We start from the raw sequence: 27,285 nt of genomic DNA, 5'->3' as shown, positions 1-27,285 counted from the left end.
CCATGTAAGAGACAAGTCATATAATAAATTATAGTGACTATTCTACCTGAACCAACAGCAACTAAACACCCACCCAAAACGACTAAAGGAAATGCCATGCAAACCTGTCAACTGTAACGCAAGACAATCAACGAAAATGCATAAATTAATAAAGAAAGAATGACTGAAAGAAATAAAAAGAAAGAAATAAAGAATAAAAGAAAAGTAAGTACATGATATTGACAATAATAACCCAAAGTAAAAGTCAGGGTTGGAAAATGAACAGAGGAGGGGTCGGGTTTAGGGTTTTGTCTGGCTCACGCAGCTAATTTCATGCTCAGTTGATTTACCTCACTGCTATAATTGATAGACTCAGTTACTTCATGGAGTGTGTGTGTCTGTGTGTGTGTTTGGTTGTCGGACTAACTAAATGTCTCTCAAGTGGTAATATGATAGGGCATTAAACCAACTTTAGTTTAGTTTTGTAAATTACAAAATGAGCAATGGCAAAGAAAAACGGTTAACATAGGCAGACCTTGATGACAGCCATCTGTTGGATGGAGTTGTGACGGGTCGGGGCGCGGTTAGGTGGGGTCATGAACGAGAAATACGCAATGCGTCATTAAAACTTTATAAAGTAAAGAGCTTGACATAAAGTCGTCTCCCTGGGGTGTAGTCATAAGATGTTGATTCCACTTGGGTAAACATGAGAATATTTATTTTTTAAATAGAATCAAATGCGGTTAAAAATTGTATTTATATGAGGACATTTGATTTCATGTAATGAAGTTTTGATCGAATTAATTAAAGATAAAGAACAATGTCTATATAATGAAGATAGATATTGTGGCTGTCCGTGCCGCACTTAAGAGGAACAAAAATATAGTGAATAAGTAAACGAAATGATAACAATGAACAAATAATCTAAACAAATACATATGCATATTGAAGTTAGGGTTATTTCGATCTGTTTTGTCGATTTCAGAGTTTCAAAGTTTCAACCTTCTTCAAAATAAATGAAAGATAATCCGGTTAAAGATCCATATTGAGAAAAAAAATCAATCACAATATGATAATAAAACTTGGTGCTTCTTGTAATATCTAACTGCAAACATTTTCAGCTGCTTATGGAATGATCTTCGGCTTAAAAATGACCTCAAGCCGGATTAAAGGCAAGGTTTCCTACATTTAAAAATAGTTTTAGTCTTTAAAGACAACTTTTATGGAGATTTTCTAGTAGAAAAATTAACGTTGCTTAAGAATCTGGATGGATCCTTTGAGTATTGTAATGAAATGAATTAACTATATGAATTATTAAATGATGCGTTTATTAAGCTCAACTTATCGAATCAAATATCAAGTACAACCTTTACTTAAAGTGCATAACTATGTATTTATTTAAATGGATAGTTATTGTTAGCTATCAAAATCTATCAAACTAATAAAAATAAAAATCAAAAATTGTATTTAATTTAATTGTGAACGTAACTAACTTGCATAAAAATGTGTCCCTATCTATCTCAATTTGAATATTTTTTCTACTATCACTTGTTTCTACCCATTGTAATAATTCAATTTAAATCAATGCGCCTTATGACGCACTTTACTGTCATCATACCCCTCTCCCCACCCCTCTCCCCACCACAACGTTGTAATAAATAGAGCAAGTATAACCTCAAGTTCGTTAGCACCCATAAGATAGACGAAGAAAGTGGTTAGGTCGGTGAGGAGAGAGTCCCCTAAATCGAGTAACTAACTAACTACTACATAGAGTGACTCGAACAAATTGCCAATCAACATTCAACCATTGTCGCTGCTGTTGTCCTCGTCGCAGTTAACGCCGTACAATGAACCTCCTAGCCCCTCCCTACCCTACACAACATACGGCTCGCCCACTTGTACGCTGTAACAACAACTGATGACACGCACTTTGCGTGTTTATTTAATAAATAAAAATTTACATAAATTTGCTGAAAGAAAATTTGCCATTTTCTTATTTTTCCATATATAGCAAGCTCCATTTGCAAAACAAATTTATTCAAAAACGTAAGGATTTCATGCGAAAATGTCAAACAATATTAAGAAGACTGCAGACTAAGTCATAAATCTATCAAGAATTCTATTAGGTGAGTTTGGGTTTAAGTCTAATCTCCGAGCTTATAGAGGACACACCTCAACAAAGCACTTAACCTTGACCCTGGGCGTCTACAAGTAACCCATCATCATCATCATCATCATCATTAGCATCATCATCATTATGAAGTTTAAAAAGTGCTTTGCATCATCGCTAATAGCCCTAAATATATATAGTAACCAAAGCGCCTCAGCGCCCCTTCTTGGCTGCCTCTTGCTAAAGTGTAACTAATATGTGAGCTTTATAATTCACAACAAGAACGACCGCAAATCTTCCAACAACTAAACTCACATGGGCCTCAAGTGAGTGCCTTTTGATTAATGATGCCACCGCTACTGTTTTGGAGTGGGGAGTGGTGGAATGGAATGGAGGAATTGTACGATATGTTGGGGCCGTTCTGATTCGAAACGCACAACGGGCGTGTTATAAGACTTCCCTCCCATATTCCTCTTTCTCTCTCTCTATTATTCTAGTCGTCTATGCATGATGTACGCAAAATTATAGAAGTTGAGACCACTCACTTGCCGAGTTAAACGACTGATTTTAACGACTTTGGTCGGTCGGTCTTTTGGCTGTTCAATCGATTGGCCAAGTCAATTCAATGTTAAGCATATCATTTATCTTCACTCTATGGCTTAAAAAGTAAGAACAAAGAATCGGCGGGTCTCCAATTAGCGACAATCATTTTTCATTTCAAATCTGTAGTTTTAGGTTTCTTTATTTTTTTGTGTTGTGCACTTTTTTCAGCTTGTGATTAACTCAAACTCAATGTCAACTTGAATTCCCAGCTACCTTTTTTTCTCTCTATCTTTCTCTGTCTATCTCTTGACCAGTTTTTTTGTGTTGACGTTTTTATATCTCACAGAATACAAGTTTACATGCAATTTACATACATTGCAGCAACATTTTGTATTCTTTTGTTGGGTATAATTATGCCAAATATTCAAATAAATTATCAACTAGAACAAATTGCCAGCTGCTGCTGCTGCTGCTACTGCACACAGTGGCTTGTTGTTGTTGACATTGTTGCAATATCAGAGTGTATATCAGTTTAGACTTTGCTATACCTCGTTATTAACTGAGGGGCGTATACAATTTTTAATTCAATTTAATGCTTTATTTCACAGAATAATGAACGCATGTCTTCTCAATAAAGTGTATTTAATCATTCTTGTCATTTGGTTTTAATATCATTTTTATGAAATGCTTTCAATTAGTAGAACAATCTATTATGATGATTTATGTGAAGAAGGCGTGGCAGATATCTAAAGAAAGCTTGCAGCGACTAGATGGGTTCTAAATAATCACAAAAAATTCTGTTTAATAAGTAGTACGTACCTAATATACCCTTATTTGAACTAAAGGGTATGAAAAAGTTTTACATGATAATAAATTTTCGTGTTTTCTGTGCGTCATGAGTAGCACACAAAAATGCGTGTGATGGGGGGACGATGGGCGGTCTTTGCTTGGTCTTTCAACGGATAAGCTGGAGATGCTGGGGCATTGTTTGAATTCTTGCTTTTCAGTTCTCACAATGGCGAGAATATTGCATACTGTAAACTAGTAACAAAAGCCACAAATAATAATAGAGATAAATTAGATTGTTTTTTTTCTCTATTTTTGTTTTTAGTTTTACTACGACAAACATCTACTGGAGACTTTTATGAGTTAACAGAATGGCAAAAAGAAGTAGTTACTAGTAACGGTAGTCTGCATATATTTATGACCAACTCAATTAAACAAGCAGTTAATTTATTTATTTACCTATAGTATGTATACATAAAAAGTTTAAGAGGTTTTTCGGTTTTAAAAATATTTCATGGCCATTAAAAATAAAGGTATTTGAACAGGATATCAACAATTTTTTTCATTGTTTACCAACACTGGCCGACTATAATCTTTCCTTACCATGTTTTTGAGCTCAAATTTGATTCAATTAAAGATTAAATTTTGACTGCTCAGATCTTTTTGAATTATCTTACTAAATTGTTGGTTTAACTCTTCGATGGATAATCAGTATTTGAATAAAGAAAATAGATTCATTCGATTTGTTCATGGCCATTGAAGGTTTCTATAGACAATAAGCAAATATTTTTATCCCCTTGCAGAAATTAGTCTTTCTTTTAGTCTTTTCTATAATCAATTGACCTAAATACATAGTTACAAATAGTTTTCTTTCTGCTTGGGTTTACTGGATTTCCGAACCATTTAAAAAAAACTTGCTGCACCTTAACCAGGGCACCTGTTTTTACTACAACTTTTGCTTTAATTTCCGCATATTCTGGTTTACATATTGAAAACGGGGGCTAGACATAACTTGATTATTGGTATGATTATACATATTTATTATTGCAATTGGTTATGGCAAGTAATGAAAATCAATTTGCTTTTGTCTGCTCATTGTCTCTTTGGATTTGGCACAAAATAATATATTTTGAACCAGTAATTGTGCAGCCCAAAGGAAAGTCTAACCAACTAACTAGTCAGTCAGTTGACTAAGTGATAAATCTTTAGGTGAGAATTAGCGGAAATATTATGTTGATATGATATTATGACGATGGTGGTTAGGGGGTGCGGCTTTTGTTGCCATTGCAATTTTGCCTTCAACTCTCTTTTTATTTTGTTTTGTTTGTGGTTTGTTGCTTTCTGTTTGTAGCTTGCCGACTGCTGCTGACATATCAAATATTTAATTATCGTATGTTTTTGTTTTTGTTTTGTTTTTTCATTTAACAAATAATTCTTTTGCGGTGTTTTTACGAGCACTTCTCGTGTGCAATAACCTTGCCAAACAACAAGCTCAACAAACTTGACATGGAAGCCTTTACATAAAATACAATTAAAGAAACAGAAACAGTGTGAGGTAAACTATTAACAAGTCGAATTCGAAAATGCCCTCTCTAAGCAGCAATTGCTTTCATAACAAGGACCATCATTTGATGATCTTTAATGTCCTTTTTTTTAACTGTTTCTGTGGAGTTTAAAATGAACTTTTACTCAATCACAAATGTCTGGATCACTTCTTCACTCCTTCAAGCTAAAAGTCAACTACCCCTATGTTAGAGTATGTTTAAGGCAGAGGAGTAGATACAAAGTGCCAAATCTTAGATAAGTCAAAATCAACTGTTTCTTTATATTTGTTTGCTGTTTCTTGTTGCAAAAAAATCGCGGCAAGCATGAAAAGTGGCTTATTGAATGCGTCGTTATTTAAACGTATTCCGTTTTATTTTATTGTATGTACACATACTTGCTTGGCTTGTACATACTCGCATTATTGTGTTTACACATTTCACTCTGATTTATTTTGCTTCCTAGATACCACAAGGTTGAGGTTGACTTTCACGCATCATGAAAATGAAACGTTCACGTATCGGCGTCGTCGTCAAATTCATCGTCATTGTTTCCTTTTACAGTTCTGTGTGTACATACATAATTTTCAAATTGATTTCGATTACAAAAATTTGCAATTTGAGTGCGCCACAAGGTTATTGTTGTAGTAGACACTCATCATCGATACGATACGAGGTTCTTTATATTCTTATCGCCTTATTGAATTTGACATTAATGCTTATTGCAACCATGTGAGACTTCTTTAAGGCCATTGAAAGCGTTTCGGTTTACAATTCATAGAAAATTGCAGCCACACTTTCAAAAATTTGCATTCAAATTGGAAATATGAGTGTTCAACAAGGTTGTTATGGATATTCTTCATCAATAGGAGGTTATTGATTATCGTATTGAATTATTGCCTATGCGTTGAAAGCTTAGCTAGTATTTTGGATCTTACTTACAATTAGACACTTTGGTAAAATTTTATTATAAATATGCAGCCACACTATTTTCTCTTCAAATATATTAGCGCTTTAATTATTTTGATTATTACGATACGATACGATTATTATTATTATTAATTTTGTATAAATCTAGTCCTTAGTATCATTCGATTCCGTTGTTTGTTGGAGTTTATGTATTTCACTTATGCAAACTATAAAAAATCTGCTTTATTTTCACAGGAGATTAATATCAGGCAAATATTGCCACTAAAATTTAATCCAAGTTTATGAAAATACATTTTGCAATGTTTCCTATTAGGCAACTGTAGTTTAAATAGTAAAATGCGACTTAAAATAGAAACGTCGCAGTCGTTCCAATGGTTTAATTCAAACTGTCTGCAACAGAATGTTTATGAATTACAAAACAAAACTGATAAAATTTCATTTTAAAGTCTGTTTTTTTAATGGCTTATCAAAAGCTGTGCCAACCAGTCACTGGATTATACAAATGTAATTGATATCTGCGAAACTTGAAAACATAATCCGCCTTCTGGTCATCAAACTTATTGCGCCGCATCATAGAAATGTTTCATTCAAACCATTTGCAATTTGTTATGGAGGAATCAGAAATACAGATTTCCATGAGTAATATACTACAGCGAAAAGTATCTACAGCTGTTTGATTATGCTTTTTTATCGCGCAATTTCTTACGCTTCAAATGCAACTGGAATTTGCATACCAATAAAAACAGAAAAAAAATGAACGAAATAACAAGGAAAATGTATGTTAAATGTGGCGGAAATATTAGATGAAAAGATGCAAAAATATAAAAAACCTTAAGTCATTAGGTTTATGGAAACAAGTTATTTTCGTTTCAAAAAACAAAAAAAAATATTTTCAAAATAGAAAAACTTACTTGGAATTGCTTGCAAATTGTTGCTTGCTATTATTCAGTATCCCCTTCTATGCCAACGTAGAGCATATAGATTCTGCAAAAAAAAAAAAACAAAAAAATAAAAATTAATATTAGGAAAGGTATAAATCAGTATTTCTTATAAATCAAATGCACCCAAAAGTGACCTACTTCCTACATTCTGTAGAACAAGTTTATTATTTCAGTCGACTCTTGATCAAATATAAACATTAGATCTATTATATGTCTACCGCTTTTTTTGTTGTTATCTCTGACTGATAGACTAAATCCACAGAATATTATTTTTACCCAATCAGTACAAATTTTTCTTTTTTTGGGGGAGTTTTTGTGATTCACATGCCAGGCGAACGTCTGATAAGACCCAAAAGAATTCACTATCAATGAGGTAAACGCATACAAATCTAGAGTAATAAACATATTACACAATCTAATAGATAAATTTATCGAGTTTTGGAGGGCATTGCGGGAACTATTTATAAGAAAGAGTAAATAGGGTTTTGGTTTCTTTGTACTTTGCTTTTTTCGTAGGAAAATGTACTTGTGAAAAAGAAAAAATCCCATGATCCCATATTTATTATACAATTTGATATTTCAAGGGTTCAAAACAACTAACTTACAATTTGTTGGCCTTTTCCTTTAGTCATAACATTAAAAATTAGGTCAAAAAACATAATTAACTTATGTTAATCAATACAATTCATCTGTCGTTGTTTTTTAGAGCCGTGTAAATAAAAATATAGCAATAATTTGTTGTGCATAGCCATAAAACATTGAAAGTGCTCTCTGGTTTAGAGGTAATTATTAAGGAATTCTTCTAGGATGTCCAAGTTATATTATTACTGTCAACTGATGATGTAAATTATATAACAAATGAAGCCAATCAGTTTTGATTGTTAAAGTGAACTAGAATAACTTTTATACAGTGCCGAGTTAAGCCTGTGCGGAGCCTGTAGCAATCCAAACCCAAATTTTTGGGGTAAAAGATCATATTAGAAGATCACTTTCCCATGCAAAACTGGGAACATTAATGAAAATCAAAAATATCCGATTTCGAGATTTTAATACAGATTCAAAGACATTATTCAAACTTCAAACTCATGAAATTGAGGTTTATTCTAATAGTTTGCTGATCTTTGTCATTTTGTGTATCTTTTGAAAAAAAACTTGACAATTATTGGGCTTTGATAACTATAGTATAGTTGCTTCTTAATTTAATAATTAAACTTTTTAATTAAGTTATTATTCATTTTTGTTTTCCATTTTTACTTACATAATAGCTTGATATGTTATTTGTTAATAAAGTTATCCATCTCTATCCTGTGAGTTCAATACTCGGCCAATCCCAAAAGACATTTCACTTTAATGATGCTTCAGGTTTCGCTTAGATAATATTTCATCAGTATTATCTTCTGAGGATCATAAATATCTCAGGCTCACAAAAAAAAAAATGCAAAGTTTGGCAATTTATTAACTGCTTATAAAAAAAGATTTGCCGCTCCTCCTCTCAGAAAACAGGCAAAGAGGAGGCATCAGACGAGGGAGTATGCAAAACTTTTTAGCCATAATCACGTCATTGGTCAGGCAATATATTTTTTTTGGTTTATGTAGTTTTTTTTTATAATAATTTTGCATGCTTAAGCAATTTTTCATATTGTATATTTTGTTTGCAAAGACCAAACACAATCAAAAGGCTTCCTTATTTTGTATGCCCTTGCAAAAAAGAGGAATATTTACTTCAACAAGCAGTTTGCAATGGAAGTTTCAAATGTTGTTTACAAAATTCGAGACGAATGGATAGAAAAATGTTTACTTTTCCGTTTTTATACTTTTTGGAGCTAAAAAATATAAATAAATAATCGCAAGGGTATTCAAGTTTCACTATATCTCATTCTTTGCGGTTTTTGAAGGGGATAAACAAGCCTCTACAAACATTCGAAACTGTAAATAAATCAGGATTATTATTTTTTCTTAAACAAAAAACTTCACTTTGCACATTTAGCATTTTTAATTGCTTAAAACTCGCAATGACTTCAATAAAAAACGAAACTTAAACTTAAAGTGAAAGCGTTGATAAAAAAAAGAAACAATTGTAAACAACAAAAAGAAAAAATAAAAAATATCGGAAATAAAAATAATGTATTGCAAAGCAATTTTTGTTTTGTTTTTGATTTAGTATTCATGGAATGGAGAAGAGGCAATGAAAATAAATTCAATTTTTGAGTGGCTCTTGAATTAATTGCAAACAAAATAATAAATGATCAAAAATCATTGACGTAATCGAAATAATAAGTGGTATTTGGTACCACACACATACATGTACATAGATATAAAGTAGAGCAGTTTGTATGATTTGACTTTCTCACACGTGCCAACACAAAAAAAACCAAAGTCTATTATGAAACATTCATCAAGCAATCCTATTGAAAACCTCAAAATACCAAAAAAAAAATCTGACAATACGTAGAAGAACTGAAACAGAACAAGTCACAAACACAAACATTCAAAACTGCTGGTGGGGAAATCCAATTAGGGAAAATCGCATAAAATTCAACGAGGCGGCGAACAGACAAACCAAGCAAAAAGGCCAAAAGCCGAAAATGAAAGACCCCGAAAGAAGTGTGAAATGGAAAACCGCAAGCAAAAATTTAATCAGTTCTCAAACAGACACGAGGCAAACGAAACAAATACACAAATTAAGTATACGCAATGTGGACAAAAAGTCTGTGCAAAACTCTTCTTTCCTTGCTGTCGATTTGTGTGGTGTGAATTTTGCAGTGCAGCTGCTAATACTTACTATGAAACTATGATTAACCGCAAAGTATCTGTAAAATACAAAAACCCCACACCGAGTGTTGCAATCCTCCGACAGACAAACAGTGTGTGCAACTGTCAGTGATACAAAAGGCATCGAAAACCAAGCCAACGCGCCATTGCATGATTTTTGTTATCTGTTTTTTTTTTCTTTTTCCTTTTCGATTTTCCAAAAACTCTCATAATGAAACCGAAAGCAACAAAACAGCAAAAAGCTACAAAGGCTAGTCAGCAAGTTGGCGTAAATTAACGTAAAATAGTCGAAAAACATTTACCAGCAATCGACACACACACACATATACACACCTTGATTTTAAACTTGCAAACACAGTAGTTCAATCATCCGTAAGAAAAAAAAAAACAAAAAGTCAGCTTATGATCTCTTACTCTCTTGTAAAAAAGTCATTACGGTAAATGGACATGATTTCGAGGGGAATTGGTGGAAAAGTTAACAGAGAAATACAAGAAATGGTAAGAGAATGAGACGGGGGATGGCAGGGGGCTGTGGGCAGGGGGCAGGAGGAGTGGCGACAAGTTTCTGGCTAACTTATCTGCATCTATATGGTTTCTTTCAATTTCAAACACGTGCGACGCTAAGTAAAATGTAAATACAAAATTATGATAGGATTTGTGGATGAAAACGAACAAAAAAAACAAAAATTCACAGATTGTTTTAGTTATGCCTGATCAACTTTATAATAGCATAAAATATGGGGAGATATGTAGATTAGGCAGCAATTAGGAGACATAAAATGTCTATTACTATGATAATTATACTTGTGAGCAAAAATTACGTTACGTGAATTAAGATTTATGACACTTCCTAGGGAGTAAAAGTTACTGTAGTGACAGCAATGTTCGATTATTTACTATAGTAAGTTTTCGATAGCAATTCGATAACCTGTTTGTACGGTTGCTTTTTTAAAGAAGGCAGAGGATTGTGGAGAAAAAATTTCCTTTGATAAGTCAGTCTCCTGCTTCACACAATTTTCAAAACTTCTGTTTTTTCGAGCTTTGCTCCAATATTCTAACAGTTTCTGGACTGTATGCATCTCTAACATAACAAAAACAACGACTACGTTAAAAAAAAGTATAATAAAATTATCTAGTTTTCTATTGGAATAATATTCTGCCTCAAAAACAAGAGGGTCTTAAACAGATGTACATAACTCTAATACGACTTCTACTATGGCTTTCATTTCGCATGTTGATTGGTAATTTTTGGTTGCTTATTAAAATACATAATTTTATATTTCTCATTGCTGTCTAAGTGCTGTAAAATAATTAACATTCGTAGTCCAAAATATATAAGAAAAAAATGAACATTGATCATCATTAATCTAGAGCCGGCAATATCAGAAATATGTTTAAATTCGAAAAGTTCAATATAACATTATTATTTTCTGTTTTTATACAAAATTGTCAAATTTGGAAGATTATACATAATGAGGTTTAGATAACTCAATTCCTTAAAGCCAAATCAGTGTTTATTAACTATTTTAAAGAAATATTTATTATTTAGTTTATGGCATATAATAAGCGTTTTATAGACTAATTAAGTTACGAGATATGCAGCTTCAACTTTATAACACTAACAAGTGAATGCATCTTGATGCTAATATGCTTTTAGACATATGAAATCGTAGGATTTGATAAAGCCAAAGGGTTTCTAAGCCTTTATAGCCACTTCCTTTTAAAGTCATCAGTTCATTAACAATTACTTAATATAGTCGATTTGAAAAGTTTCAAAAAGCTTCAAGCCTACATAAATAGGAATATACTTTAATTTATCCTAATTATTCATTATTCTAAACCTTGAAAACAAACATAGTTACCCAATAAGTTTTAAAATTTACTGAATAAGAATAGTCATCGGCTTTTAAAATTTTATATTCTCGTGTCTTAAGATTTTAAGCCTCCTTGCAAATACAACAAATTCAATGTCAATGAAGATTTTTTATTGCCATACAATTGTAAAAAGTATTTGCCTTTTTTGGTTCTAAGCCACAACAGGAAAATGATGAGCTGCAAACTGAAAACTAGAATATGTAGCTAGACGCATACAAAGTGCAGCATAGAACAGGCAAAGGGAAATGGAGTGACAGATAGATCATTTTGGTGGGGGGTGGGAAGGGAGGAAGAGACAAAACAGAATATAAAGCTTTAACTGAAAGACGCGACTTTCGAACAAAGGCGTCGCCTATGAACCTGGCAACCGGTTTTAATTTTTGTTTTACCTCCAACACACACACTCACACTCACACACACACAGATACGCAGATGCCCAGTACAAGATACAACAAGACAACAAGTATAGTAAGTATTATAGACTACAAACAAAATAGCGAAAAAAAAAACTTGAGTGGCCATAAAGCAAACAAGCCTCCCAGTTGTGAGCGCCAAGTTGATTTGAGCCAAGTTGAGTTCAGTTCAGTTGAGTTAAGCCGAAGTCGAAGTCGGGCTGGCTGAAAAGGGCAGCAATAGCAGACGAGACTGGCGAGACTTGCACTTTGGGGTAGAGACGACAAAATCAAGTTTTTCCTCTTCTTCTACAGGTAAAGGAGCCAGAAGGAATAGCTCCAAGTGTTTGGTTTTTTTTCTCTGTGTGTGTTTCTTCTGGTTTTTTTTTTGTTGGTCAATGACTGAAGCAAGTCTCCCCATCATTATCATCATTCATTTTTCATGGCTGAGTGCCTTTTGGCCACTCTACTTTGATTGTTTACAGCTGCCGTCGTAGTCCATAAGTAAACCGGTTACGGTTACCCACAGCTGTTTTTTTTGTCTCTCTAATTTTTTTTGGTTTTCTGTTTTTTTTTTTTTTAGCTGGTCAAAAAGTCCAGAAATTTAATATGCTTAACGCAGGATGCAGACAAAAAAATAAGTATTATAAGGGTGAGAAGGGGCGGCGAAGAACGGGGGAACTCTAAGCTACAAACCAGGAGCGGGTGCGGTTTGACCTAAAACGAAAAAATGATGAAATTCTCCTCAAGCTTCTGTGCTTCTTCTCCTCTTCTTCTTGTTGTTGTCGTTGTGGTTTTTTGCGGTTGAAGAATCATTTTAAAGTGCATAAATATCAAGAGTTTTTTTTTTTTTTTTTTTGCTTGTTTTTTCTTGTTTTGTTAAAACGGTAAATGATCTCTGCCAAGTTAGTCAGATTTCAACGATGTGTAGTAGCAAGGGGTTAACCAAGAAGCAGCGGTTCTTGTGGGTGATGAAATAACTTGATTGCCTCTTGTGGTCAGTCCGTGGGGAGGAGACCCACCGGGGAGGGACAGAAGAGGATGCTAACTAACGGCTTATTCTTGTGAAATTTATGTCAGATGGCCCCCATTTTTTCCCTTTTTTTTTTGATAAATGTCTGAGGTTTTAATTAATATCATTTCTTCATATGCAGTTTTCTCTCCTTCTCTCTGTCAATTTCAATTAAACTTAATTTCAACCAATTTCACTTTTGGTAAACCTTTTTCTCAGCCTCGCTGAGTCATCAATATTACCCCAAAAAAAATCATAAAATACATAAATGCATCTACACGCATCGATGTGCTCAATCAAACATTTTCAATCTTTTACAACAATTACACCCACAAATCTTTAAGCCATAGAAAAATGACTTGAGGCTACATTTTCAATTCAATTTTCAGAGTTTTTTTCTTTTTTTTTTTTTTGGGCCTGTCTATCAATTGAAACAAACCTAATTAGGCGTCTCTGCTTTGCAATTGTTGGTGGGCAGCTAGTGCAAGTTATCGCCCCCCTCGCCCCCTTGGAAATCTTTCCTTGGTTATGTAAGCAAACGAACTTGGGCCTGACACTGCACTTTGTGGCTAATACCAATTTACTCAGAAGCAGCAACAACAAGTGCCTAGAAAATATGTAAAAGAGAAGAAAAAAAAAAACCAACGAAACCTAGAGACAGCAAAAAAAAATGTCAAATGGCAAAAAAATAAGTGTGGGGGCTACGCCTAATGATGATTTAATAGATCTACAGTATATATATATATGTATATATGCATATATAGCTAAATGTATTTTTACCCTCCTACTACCCTACCTCCTACTTACCCTACTTATATGAAATAGATTTTCATGAGCATTTTAGCCAAGCTTAAAAACTTTTTCTATTGAATTCAAGTTAAGCAGAAGCTGCTAGGTTCATTTTTATGTTACCCTTAGGACAAACTTTCGTGGTCCTCAATTTTTGTATATTAAATATTGACCAATTATAGTGAAACGACGTTAAACATTGTCCTATATCTACTAATAAGCTCAATAGCTGGCCAGCAAACTGAACTGAAAACATATATTGGTTTAAAAACTGTTGACAATGTCAAATTATATCCCACACAGCATTTGGAATTTTTATCAAAAATCAAAAAAAAACCAATTAATGATTATTCTCATAATTGAATGACAGAAGACTCAAAAATAATTCTTCTTCATGCTCAAAACATGATTTATATACATTTTTGATTTCAAATATGACTCTAAAATGAATTTAAACTGTTCAAAACAAAGGATCATAAACAGCTCAGTCTCAACTGAAGTCAACTATGATCAGAAAATTAACTCATTTATGTCTAGAGGACTTGAAAGAATCTTGAGAATCGTATATGATTTGATTTAAATGCTCGGTGGGATAGATCTTACGCTCTGAACTATGTAAAAGAATTAGATTTTCTTATTGAATTAACCGAATTTGAAAAAAAATTTCAATCTTGAGAAAAAAAATAAAAATGATAAGCCAAACAATTTGACCCTCTAAAGGCACTTTAAAACAGTTAATAACTATAAATTTTTCAATATTTTTTAAAGTAAATTGCACCTAAACATAAAAAACTAAAATAAGATGCAATGAAAATGAAAAGAAACTTCTTAACTTTTTAGACAAATGGGGACTATCTTTGCTGAAAACATTTTAAAAAACTTTTGAATATCCGAACTGAATTGTACAATTTTTGTCAACTTAAAGTAGCGTTAAAATAAATATTAAAAAAAAAATAGAAAACAGTACATGAATAATTTGATTTGGCTTTATTCATTCAGAAGTACTTGATATGTTTTGTTTTTATTGTTTCAAAATTCTTTATATGTTTCATATTAATAACTATGACATTATTTTCTATATTTTAAATCTGTGGAGCACCAAACAAACACCACAAAAAAACTAAATTGCTTTAATTTAATGCACAATTAAAGCAAGTTGTAGTTAAATAATATATAAAAAATGTAAGCTTAAAAGCTTCTGAGAGTTTTCAAATGTGTAAAAAATAATTTTCTGTTTTCCAGTTAAATATTAAAGTCATTAAAAGTGTTATAGTTATCATTTGGTTGAAATTTTATATTTAATAACACCCTGCAGGCACTTTAAAGTGTTAAAGGGCCAACTACAAGTTGTAATAAACAAATTAATAAATTTTCATGCTTCAGCAATTTGGTCTTCAACTATTTCTATATGTACGTAAGTCGTCTAATTCAAAATTCTTGTACTCGTTAAGCTTACTCAAGGTCCACATGCTTCTTTTGTATTCCTCATTCAACAAGCTACCATAAAAAGATTTCAAACAGGTTGAACTTTTCGAGAGAGCGAGATAAAAAAAATAAAATAAAAGAGGAAAACGAAACGAAAAACTTACTTGGCATTGCACATTTGGTGCACATATCTGCCGGTTTCTCTTTATGGCCAAGACAAGTTCTTGGACACAAAAAAAAAAAAACAACAACAAGACAAGATACATAATATGAATACATATAGTTTAATACCAATGTATATATCACATCGTCTACACTTGGTAGAGAAAATTTATAGAAAATTTTACTGTGAATTTTCTGTAAGCATTATGCATTCAATCAACTTCATCCTACTAGTCCAAAGTGAATGGTTGTGATACGGTAGTAAGGATTTGGTAAAGAGTTTCTAGTGGGTGGTTAGGGGCGAGGAGGGGGAGGAGGAGGAGTAGGTAGATGGTAGATGGATTCAACGAAGCGTGCCACATAAGGTAACATGCAATGTCTGAGCTGGTTAAGTAAAAAGTAATTTCAAGTCGAATTGTAGTCATTATTATTATTAAGATTGCCCACATAATAAATGATGTAAAAAGTGGGCGGACAGTAGCACAAAAAACCAAACCAGAAGAAGAGGGAGGTGAGTCCAGAAGTGGTTGGAAAGTGTTTTTAGAGCATGCCACACACAACCACACTCCAAAAAGTTTGACTATAATTACATTTTCTTTTAACAAATAAAGTTAGAAGTTAATTTGGCCTAATCAAAGATTCATCTCCTACCAACTTTCTGGTTTATGTCTAGACTTTCAATGTCAAACACTTTGTCAGTTGTAAGGTGTTACTTAAATAATAATATGAGAGAAAATGCAAAACACTTAATTACACACACACACAGAGTGGCTAAGAATCTTATGACAAAAGTGTAAGTGATAATTAGAGAGAAAAATAGAGGAGAAGGCAAGTGAGATAGAGTAGAGAAATAAATGTTAGATGATTAAAATTTAATTACTAGCTTTTAAACAAACATTTTTGCGCGATTTCACTTTTTGTTGAGTTTTCTATTAACAAAAGTTTTGTTGCCTTGCCATTTTAGACTTGACCCACTTGTGAATATGAATATATATATATCTAAAGAACGATAATTATAAATTGAAGATAGAAATAGAAAGAGAGAGAGAGAGACAGGCACTTTAACGCCCTCATGCGTGTATCTCAAGATGACGATGACGAACAAATGCGACCAAGACCCAAATAATTTGTATGACAAAAGGAAAACATTTCATTTTTGCCGCTAAACTTGGACTAGAGTATTGAGTGTCTTTTTTTTTTTTTTTTTTTTTTTTGCATGGTGAATGGTCTCAATTACAAAGGTCTTGGGCGACAATTAAACGCACATTTTGCTGAATGACCTCAAACACGCAAATCTTTTAAACAATTAGTTCGATCCACCCACAAACAGATGAAACAGACGACAACCAAAAACCAAAAATTTCTGTGAAAAGCAGCAGCTGCTGAAGGTCTTCCACCGACATGATCGTCAAAAACAATAATCGAAAAATCAGATATCATATCATGACAATTTGTCTTTTGATTTTTTGTCTCAGTCTCTCTGTGTGTGTGGGTTGTCAAAGAAAAACCTCAAGCTTGGGAAAAATCCAATGAAATAAAGAGAGAGAGAGAGAGAGAACAAAATATTCAAAGCTGTTTTGGCATTTTGTGTTAATTAAATAATTTTGTATAATTTTTAATTTAAAATATTTTTAGTGTGTCTGTGACATTGTTCTTCTTTTTATAATCAATTTCAATTGAAGTTGTCAAGCTAGGCCTATTTACTAGGTATATATCAGACGAATGAAGAGTTTAACATTTGAAATGGAAACTGACGTAGGCGTTTTGAATTTCGGAAGGTTAAAACTATGAAGATACAAAATAGATACAATAAAACATAGACATAGAAGTTGACAAGGTCACAAATCTGAATTGATTGATGAAGATGAAGAAGCCAAAATTTTCTTTGTTTTTTTTTGTCAGCTTTAGACATTTTCAAGTGGTTTATTTTTTAAGAGATTACAATTTTGTAATGAAATTTGAAAAATTTTACACAAATTTGGCATTTTTTTTATAATTTTTTATGTCCTTGTGCAAAAAACTTTGGAAATTTACTTTTTTATTTTTTTCTCAGATAATTAAAAAGTTTCTTAAGAAGATTGAGAACTACTTACATTAAAAAAAGGAGTAGAAAGTAGTGGAAAACTGCTTAATAAATAATGTATATTAACTTATATATAATTGGGATTTGATTTGAAAGTTTGCAAGTCATATTTTTGGAATATTCTACTACTGCCGGGGGATTACTTGATTCCATTCAACGTTTTGCCAAATACTGAACTGAAATATATTAGGTATATAGTGGGAGATTCCGCACCAAATTTTGAAGAAAATGGGAGAAATAATTCCATTGTATTGTGTATTAATCATTCATAAGTTAGTCATTCAAATCTAAATATATCTATCTGAATACACCAAGCAACTTTAATAAAACAAACTGACTTGTTTAGGGGACTTTTATATATCTATAGTGACAATTCTAAACAATCATTATGTGAATTATCATATAACTTTATTAAATTCTCCCTAGAGATAAGAAGTAACCATTTTACTCTTAGTAAATCTTACCCAAACTTAATTATTATGTTTAATTCTCCTTTAACTTATTCTTCTTCACTCACCGAAACTGCAAATAGAAATAAAAAGAAAAATTTGTTTAAAAAACACATTATTTTTTAGGAAAAAACAAAATTGTATTTTAGGTTTATTGAATAATTAACTAAATTTTAATGTTGTGACTATTTTAATTGCAATTTATCAGATCAATTTTTGTTATTCGTTAAGCATTTATCTTATTTTAGATTTGAATATATGTTTAACAAAATGTTTATGTTAATAACATTTTGTTTAATTAGCATTTCCAGTTGGCAGATTAAGTATAATTTTTTTCCACACAAAATAAGTTTTTATCATGTTCTGACTAATTAAGTAAAGCACTTATTGACTAATTTCTATGTTATCTGTCGACGATAAGAGAAAAACTTTGTTGAATTATATATTTCCCGCATTTTAGCTAAATAAATAAATCAGCTGAGCGGTTTCACAATTGCTTTTGGACGTGATCGAGAGAAGCCTTAGAAATGCGGCGAATACAACATTTGCAATCAGTCCAACAATTGCTGATCGTTTGTTTACTATATTTTATACTATGAAATTATCGGACGATTGTGACGCACTTGATGCCACTATATATGTACGTATATATTTCTATATGCGAAGTTAATGCTAAAATTAACATGGCATTCGCAGATCATAAATTAAACGCTTGACAACTGATTATTATGATTTTGTTTGTCTGTATCTTTTGTTAAGCAATTTGCGTATCAATCAGCTGAGCTGCTCAGCACCTGTCTCTACATCTTACTCTCTCTCTCTCTCTCGCTCGCTCTCCATCTCAATCTACTCGTTGGGTTTTTTTTCGTTAGAGATTCATTCGCCATTTCATGAGAATCATAAAGTTTGTCATCAAAAAAAATTCAGAGGAACCTCTACAAAAATTTCACATCGGTGACGTATTGAATCAGTAATCACTAATCAGTAATCCATTCAGTTTATTATGATGGGCTTTTTGTTGATAAGATTCTGTTACAAAAAGTGGCAACCAATTTGTAGTTTTTATACCCCGTAATCCAAAAAAAAAGGTTAACAAACGAGTTTATCAAGAGTATATCAGCACAAGATATGCCCATCCTCTAAGCAAGAAATTTTAAAATAGATCTCTTAATATGTTAAAGTTGGTAAGCTAGTTCAATAGAATTGGAAAAATAAAGGATATTTTATCTGTTTTTTAATATTTGTATATCAAAAACTAATTTTCCCTTCTTTATAATCATAAATTTCGCTCTCAAAATCTCGTTTTAAATTAAACACTATGTAAATTAATAATAAATTTGACTAATTAATTAGTGTTGGCAGTGTTGACAAGTCCAAAACGATACAAAAATTGTCCGTTTTAGCCGAAAACAGCTACTTTTAGCTTTAATCCCGCTTAAAACATACATATTATTTTTGTTAATTATACAAAAACTAGGCAATGAATCATCAAGGCGCATTCGAGGTCGTGTGTCCGAATTCATTTTACATAAGACTGTTTATTTACTTAAATTTGGATCCTTATTCTATACAGGGTAAGACAAAGTCGTTGCCACCTTTAAGTAATGTCATTCTTCTTGTCATTCTTGTCTATCAATATTATTACCGTCAATAAAAGTGTTTTTGAAACTTTTATTAACAGAACTTTGGCCCACAGTTGTTTAATTGAGCTGATAATACAGCAGAGTAAAACAAAAAACAAAAAAGGGGGGCGCGGTTAGTCATGGTAATTATGATAATGTTGAGTGTCGAAAAATGTTCAAACAGAATCAAGCACTTGAACTTCAAGTAGGAGTCCTCTCCTAAAAATTCTAATCAAGTTTTTGGTAAGTACTAGTAACTACTAGTCCATTGAACTTAAATTCTTTGGGTAGGTCTGGAAATATGAAATTCTAATTTTCTTTTGCTGGATTTTCTAACAAGTTTTTCTTCTCTTTCATTTTTGGCACTTTGTGTTTGGTGTTTTTTTTATGACCACATTTCATGCAAATTTTTGTTTTTTTTTTGTTGCTTTTTATAGTTTTTTTTTGTTGTTGTGTTTTTTGTTTAAGATCCCCTCGAGGCTTGCCTATTGGCTGGGCTAAGAGGGGGGTCACCTAACGGCACTTTCGTTGACTATTTATTTTGTTTTAGCCAGAAAACTTACTCCACTTCTCCTTAAGTCGAGGCCAGCAACTTTTGCGCACTTCACAAACAGCAAAAAACAAAAAGAAATAAATACTTATGTATAATAACAATTTTAGGACCGTTAGACTTCGAGTTCGAGTTTTTTTTAAGGGGGGTTTCAAAATATGGGTTAAAAGCAGCAGCCAAGAGGAAGAAAGAGCGACTGACTCATATGCAAATGAAAAAAGTCATAAAAAACACTCACACATATGTACACCTGAGGGCATCTTCCCCTACGTCATATAATTGTGTCACCGTAAGTATGTGGAATGGTTTTTCAGAATTTCATCTACCTGACATCACATGAAAATTTGCATAAAATGATGAGGAGTTCCGTAGCACTCAGACTTTTGTTGTTATTACAATTTTGTAGTCCTTTTCATACCCTTGCAGACAGTATTATAAAATTAATGAGATGTTTGTAACGTACAGAAGGAGACGTTACCGCCCTTATAAATTATATACCTTCAGCATGAAAAACTGAAAGCTATTGGAATGAAACTTGATATTTTAGTTATTTATAACTTCAGTGAAAAATATGAAGGAGTTACAGTATCTTTATGAAATTTACTAATACGAAATTTTTTACTGTAAAACGTCGAATTCCCAAATTTTATTTAGATCGGTTAGTTAGAGTACAAGTTATAGCCAATATAAATGGTCTCTGCTTGAACGCTGACTTCACAAAGCTTCATTAATTGTCCACATAGAAAGGGCATGACAAAGAAAAAATGGGGAAAATGCGGGGAATGGGGAAATAGAAAGGGACAGAGTGAGAGTTTGTATTATCTGAATCGACATTATTCTTTATAATCAATTTTTTATGGAACTTGAAGAATTTTTCAGTGTATAGAACTATAAAAATAGCTTTATGTGGATGAAATCAACCCCAAATATAGGTTAAAAAACAAAACTCCATTTTAATTAAAGTATTTCCACTTTCCTAATAGTATAAGACTAAAAGACTTAGTGATGCAAGTATCTATAGGGCACAAAAACTTCGTTGTAGTGAAAACGGTTTATTTTGTTTTTCGTAGGAATTTGAATGCAAATATTTATAAATATTTAATGAAACTTGAGTTTCATCAAAAGGAATTCCATACAAATTTCATTTGCACGAGTTTCTTAATGTGTCAAGTAGGCGCATTCGCTTCTTTTTCATTACAAAATGAAAAAGTTCTAAGAGAACTTTTAATAACAATTACTCCAAAAAAAAAAAGAAGACAAATTGAATTTTGTTCTTAATAAGTTGATAGTGCAATATCTCTTGGGAAAACCATTTGAAGTTTTCTGTTAGTCTATCAAAATTTGTTTTGTTAATTTTGACCTTGTTTTATCTACCAACATTTGGCCCAGGGCGTTCAGTTTGAAATTTTTTGTGTGGAAGAACTCCACGATTTTTCAAATGAAATGGAAAGTTAACAATAGTTTAAAGCAAACACAAAAACGTGTTGCAAATTGTAAGCATCGCGCAAAAGATTAATAACACAGAAAAATACAGAAAAAAATATTTTTAAGACAAACCAAACGTTGATTAGGCCACCCTAAGGGTATAAGCCATAGATATATACATACATACATATCTATCTATCGGATACACGAGTTTTGACGCTCGCTAAATTTCACTGCACTAGAATGACATGAGTTTTTTTGCTGTCAATAGATCTCAATCTTTATTTAGTCAATTTCCCAGAGTCGAGAAAAAAACTAACCAAACTCATTAGCTCTATGGAAACGATTATAAATTAGACTTGTTTCTTTGGTTTTTTTTACGTTTTTCGTGTTTTTTTTTGCTTTGTTTTGTTTTGATCATGTCGAAAAAAGTTTCACCCGCTTTTTTGGTGCCTTCTCTCTCTCTCTCTCTTTCGTTTGCTTTGATTGTTCTTTAAATATGTTGACTTTGGATAAAAGAAAGAAAAATTAAGAAAGAGAAAGATAATAAAACGCACACGATATTAGAATTGGAATAATAAAAAAAAATTAGTGCGTAAGTTGGATAAATTCGACCTAACGATTACCTTGCTTTATAGATTCTCAATTCTTAAAGATCAAAGACCACAAAAATGAAATCAAAATTTTGATGGTCCATAGAGCAACACGTAAAATTACCTTTAATCTTATCAGTTTGCTAGTGTACCTCTCTCTCTCTCTCTACTTCTATCTCTCTCTTACCTCATGCTTCGTTGAAAACAAAAAATTATTAATAAATATGCTCAACTGCCGGCTTTTTGTTTTTTGTTTGCCTGCGATTTGTTTATAAACAAAATGTTAAACAATTTATAAAGACAACAGCAAAAGCGAAATAAAACAAATTGTGTGATATAATACACGTAATTATTTAGTATATACAATGTTTTAAAGTCCGAATATATAATACAGACATATGTACATGTATTTGTTTAAAGTGTCATTGTACCCCAGTAACAACAAATTGCCATACAATTAATTGTGATTATTATAAAGGCAAAAAATCAGCTGAGATTGTTGATAAGCAGCATTACAAACCACAAAAAAAAGAGTATACAATTTCAAAGAGAAACAACAACAACGAACAGATGTTCAAACAAATCGTAAGGAAATATGAGTCTGATACTTCCGACTAAAATCATTATGTATCCCAAACAAAAACACTTGTTTAATTATTTATCTAAGCAAAAAGCTTGAATTAAACCATTAATTCTAGAGAAATATTAACATTTTGTTTACTTTTTCAAGAGTTTGTATAAAATATGAATTGAAACACTTTTTCTTGGGAAATTTTTAGCGTACTTTTTTTTTTGCTAATTAAGAATTTCTTTAAAATTAATATCGTTTAACAAAAATGCTTCCGTAGAGTATTGAAGAATTTTTAATGAGACGCACATTAAGACGAAAAACTTGTCTTATTATAAAAATCAGATTTTACAATTATTCTTACGAATTTCATTTATAGATTTTCGACTCCTTAATTTAAGTTTAAAAATAAAGAAATTTGTGTTTTTAAAATTTGACAAAAGGAACAAAAGGTATTTTTTTCTGATTTTTATTATAAAATTAAATAATTATTTTTAATAAAAAATAAATTGAAATACTGTTTTTTAAGGTGACTGATCATTTTTATTAAAATAAAAACAATTTTTTTTATTTTCTTATAATAGCAATTACATAGAATATTTTTTTTTAAAACATTTTCAATATTTACTTTAATGTTTTCGACTTGAATGAGTTATTTCCCTTGAACAAAAATATGTAAAATAATTAGAAAAACTCCACAGAAAACTGAAATATTTGCAATATTTACTTCATTAAAATTTAATTTTCTTGAATTGAATTGCTTTTAAAGTTTATAATATCCATATATTATAAAAAAAAAAAACACTCCACAACAAACACTTATTAAAAAGACTTTTTAGATTTTCGAATATTAAACTTCATTTTCATTCACAAATTTTGATGTTGTAAGCCCAAAAGAAACTTCAAAATGCAATTCTTTTTTTGTTATCAATATTTCCGCACTCAAATTCGTCGCTGTAACGCACACTCACAATTTGAGTGGCAAAGGACATGTTTCTGAGGAAGTCCTGCAACTCGTGCAAAATGTGCTCACACACACGCACAAACAAACATTTTGTAAGGAAGCTGCACAACTCTCTGCTGCTCTCCTTACTGTTAAAAACTCGCTCTCTCTCTGTCTATCTCCATCTCTGTTTTACATTTGCTCTCTCACATGGAGTGACAACTAAAAACCAAGAAAAAAAACTTCATTTTTGGAGTCTGTACATAGAAAATCTCTCACATACAAAATTGTTGCTGTTGCTGTTGTTGTTGCTTTCATTTATGAATGCATGGTGTTGGTGGAGGGGGAACGGGGTAGGAGAAGCTTGAGTGGGAGAAGAGACACTGCAAAATCTTTTGAATATAACGTGTGTATACCGTTTTTTGCATGTGTGTGTGTCTATGTGTATTTTTTTTTTACCTATTTGGATGGACCGGGATTTCGGTAGTAGTTCTTCTTCTCGTATGTCTGATGCTTTCTGTTTCTTCTTCTTCTTCTGATTGGATTTCTCAATATTAAAATTTGTTTTGTTTTGTTTTATTGCACACCAAATCACGTTAATTTTTTACTGTTAAACACTTTAGTATACTCCAAAATTGTAATACTAATTATTATGAATTTCTTTCTTTTTGCCTTTTGTTGCTGATTTGAATTATTTAATTTATTTCCTTTATTTTCAGCGTTTCATTCAAAAAATTTCTTTGCGCGTCGCTTGTTGTATTTGTTTAACCGTTAGACGACAAATTTTCACTTTCAATTTTGTTTTCTTGTTTTCGTTTTGAATTTTCGGCGTATAACGCGTTTACGTATTTCTTTTTTATTTTCTTTGATGACTTTTCTTTCGAAAAAATATCAACAAAAACCTTTTGATTCGATGTGGCTGTGTTTGTGTGTGTGCGTGAAGTGTTTTGGGACAATATTTGAAAGGAAAACCCGTAGAGGGAACGAGACTTCTCGGTCGTCCGCTCCGCACAACCGCTCAGCGCGAAAAAATCTTTTGAACTGAAATGTTAAATCGACTGTTGTCGCTCTGCTAAATAACGAGAAATAAGAAGCAGCTGCATGAACAAAATACAACAAAACCAGAAACAGAAACGCAAGCGCACACAAAGCGAGAGAGAGAGAGAGTGAGAGTAAGCGAGACACTATGGTGGAGTGAGTGAGAGCGTGAGAGGGCGCGGGTGTGAAGTAAAAACAAATGTAAATACAATACGCAGAGATGCCCATTTAGCCTTTTTTTATATTAATACTATTCAACAGTTTGAGGAAATCTCAATTATTTTTGTAGTATTCGTACTCTTAATAATTTATACGATTTTTGATCAGCAGACTTTTCTGAAGAATACCATTTTTTCAACGCTAAAAGTAGTTGGGAATTCAAACTACATAAAGCGAAAAAAGAACGGCAAACTTTGCAACTGAAGATTCCATCTTGGTAAGGCCATCAGAATTAGAGTAAAGGTCAACGCCTAAAAACAAATATCTGTCACGCCCGATTATCATGGTTATAGTATATGGTACTTTATTTAAAAACGAGGCTTTAAAAATCAATTTGAAGTTAATAAGAGTTTAAATAGATTGTAAGGGGAATATTTAATGGGTAAAGCAGTTGCTTAGAGGTATTTTTTGATAGGAGAATCTAGAAGTTGGAGAAAAAAGATGGAAAAAATCTGCTCCCAAAAGTATGCAATAAGTATTTTTAAAATTCGATTTTTAAAACATATATACCAGTTTTGCTTTATTCTGTGGATAAGGAAATGGATTAAAGCTTAGAATGTTTACAAACAATTTTAAAATTGTTGTTATTATTATAGAAAGTTAGAAGAATGAATACTCTTCAGCCTTTTGCATGCTTTGCGGGGCAAAGTTCCCCATTTTTAAAGTCCTAGATCCTCCTTTGCCTCACCGTCAATCTTTGAAGTTTTAAATAAGTTTTTCTAGAGCAGATAAATGGTTTTATTTTCTTAACTTTTAGTCCTAAATAGTTGTTCTACGAAGTGTATATAAAGTGAATCCAATATAAAAATTGACCAACTCATTAGTACTTTTGGTCTTCCTAAAATAGCTTTTTGACTATTTCATTCAACCTTAGTTTTTCTATGTATAAAAGTTTTTATTTTTATCAAATAAGTTTGATTTGGGTCTACTCAAGTTATAAACAAATTCTTCTATGCATAATGAATGCGAAAAACTACCTAAGCTAAAGGTAACGAAGCAGCTGCTTAGGTGGAAGTACCCATAAAAGACCCAGAAATAGAAATAAAGTTTACCCTATTTTTGGAATACCTGGATTTTACAATGTTATACCTGTAATTTCACAGTTTTATTAGCACGGTTGCACATTTGACTTTAAAAATAAACAACCGTTAATCCAAAGCCATAAATTTCTGAATTTCAATATTTATTTTTTCTAGACTTACTTTCTTTATGAATGTATGGATCAATTATACTTTTTTAATAGTTCCAATTTGTAGATGATCACAATGAAAACCATTTTATACAATTTTTAATTTATTTGGAATACATATTTCATAATATTTCATCTGTCAAAGTTCCCACAAGACACACTTAAGTGCCTAGCCCAATATTAACCACTCAAGCAGAAGGTAAAGTTCTTCCACCCTGACAATTTTAAAAACTTGGGTTTTGTGTTTGGATAAAACCACAGCAAACAAGAGAAAAGCCCACATTAAATATACATTACCATGATGTTTTGTGGTATGTTGTGTGTCTACTGTCCGCTGATCGATCATGTTGCATGTGGCACAAACTAACAAACTACCCTTATGGACATCTAAAGTGTATTATTGTACAATCACAAGAAACTCATTAAATTACATTAACGTTATTCGGGGGGAACAAAAAGCACTTCAAAGACATTCAACCCGCATTCGATCGAAACGCCCCTGGAAATCGGAACTAAAGTCATGACAAATCAATGCAGTTCCAAAGTACATAATGTTGAATCATTCGATTGGACCTGCGGCCATCTGGCAACTCTTTAGGCGCCACTCACAAAAACGGCAAACAAAAATGCAAAACCAAACACAAAAGCAAATGTAAACGCAAACACAATCACAATAATGCAAAGGCAAATGTTAAACATATTCACCCTCTCCCTCTCTTTTTCTGACTGTCTGTAACTCTCCCTCTCTCACGCTGTTTGTCTCGTTTTATCTCTCTCTCTATCTCAACGTGTCTATGTTATTTTCCAGGTGTTAACAGAACTGCGGGTGGTTCATTTACCGTGTGTGGAAACGTTTTTATTATAAATGAATTATGCATTTGAAATTATAAGTATTTTAACATATTGTTGTTGTTTTTTTTTTTAGAATTTTATAAAATAGCGACTTTTGGCACATTTCTTCTGATAATGCAACAAAACATAAAGAAACATGCATATATATAAAATCCGGATCTGAAATAAACTTCTGCAGTCTCACATTGTTCTTATCATCACAAACAAAAAATAAAAAAACACAAAAAACAACAACAAACATACCGGAAGACAATTTGTAGCAAATGAAATTCGTATACCCTACTAAGGGGAAATCTTATAGACTTTTTTAGGAGAAAACATTTAACACTTTGCAATAATATTACTCATCGAAATGGAATAAATAGTTTAAATGTTTGACTTTAATAAGATTTCAGAGAGGAAATTCGTTAATACAAAAGATGGTTTACCATATCAACTTCTAAAAAATCACCTACAATAATCGCTTAATCCATATCTAAAATATTATCTAAAGCATT

General features: G+C 31.9%; 1 long non-coding RNA gene across 1 annotated transcript in view; it reads right to left on the bottom strand.

Annotated features, from left to right (window-relative positions):
- Positions 1-24,543, bottom strand: part of LOC26530065 — a 34,864-nt gene extending 10,321 nt beyond the window's left edge. Inside the window, exons 1-3 of the long non-coding RNA XR_001450565.3 lie at positions 23,950-24,543; positions 17,858-17,862; positions 6,801-6,873 (exon numbers count right to left, since the gene is read on the bottom strand). This is a non-coding gene — a long non-coding RNA (uncharacterized LOC26530065). The remainder of the gene's footprint in view (positions 1-6,800; positions 6,874-17,857; positions 17,863-23,949) is intronic.
- Between the last annotated feature and the right edge of the window lie 2,742 nt (positions 24,544-27,285).

This window comes from Drosophila willistoni, assembly GCF_018902025.1.
Source record: "Drosophila willistoni isolate 14030-0811.24 chromosome 2R unlocalized genomic scaffold, UCI_dwil_1.1 Seg167, whole genome shotgun sequence".
Classification (NCBI taxonomy): Eukaryota; Metazoa; Arthropoda; class Insecta; order Diptera; family Drosophilidae; genus Drosophila; species Drosophila willistoni.
This window is presented reverse-complemented; position numbering and strand designations above follow the sequence as displayed.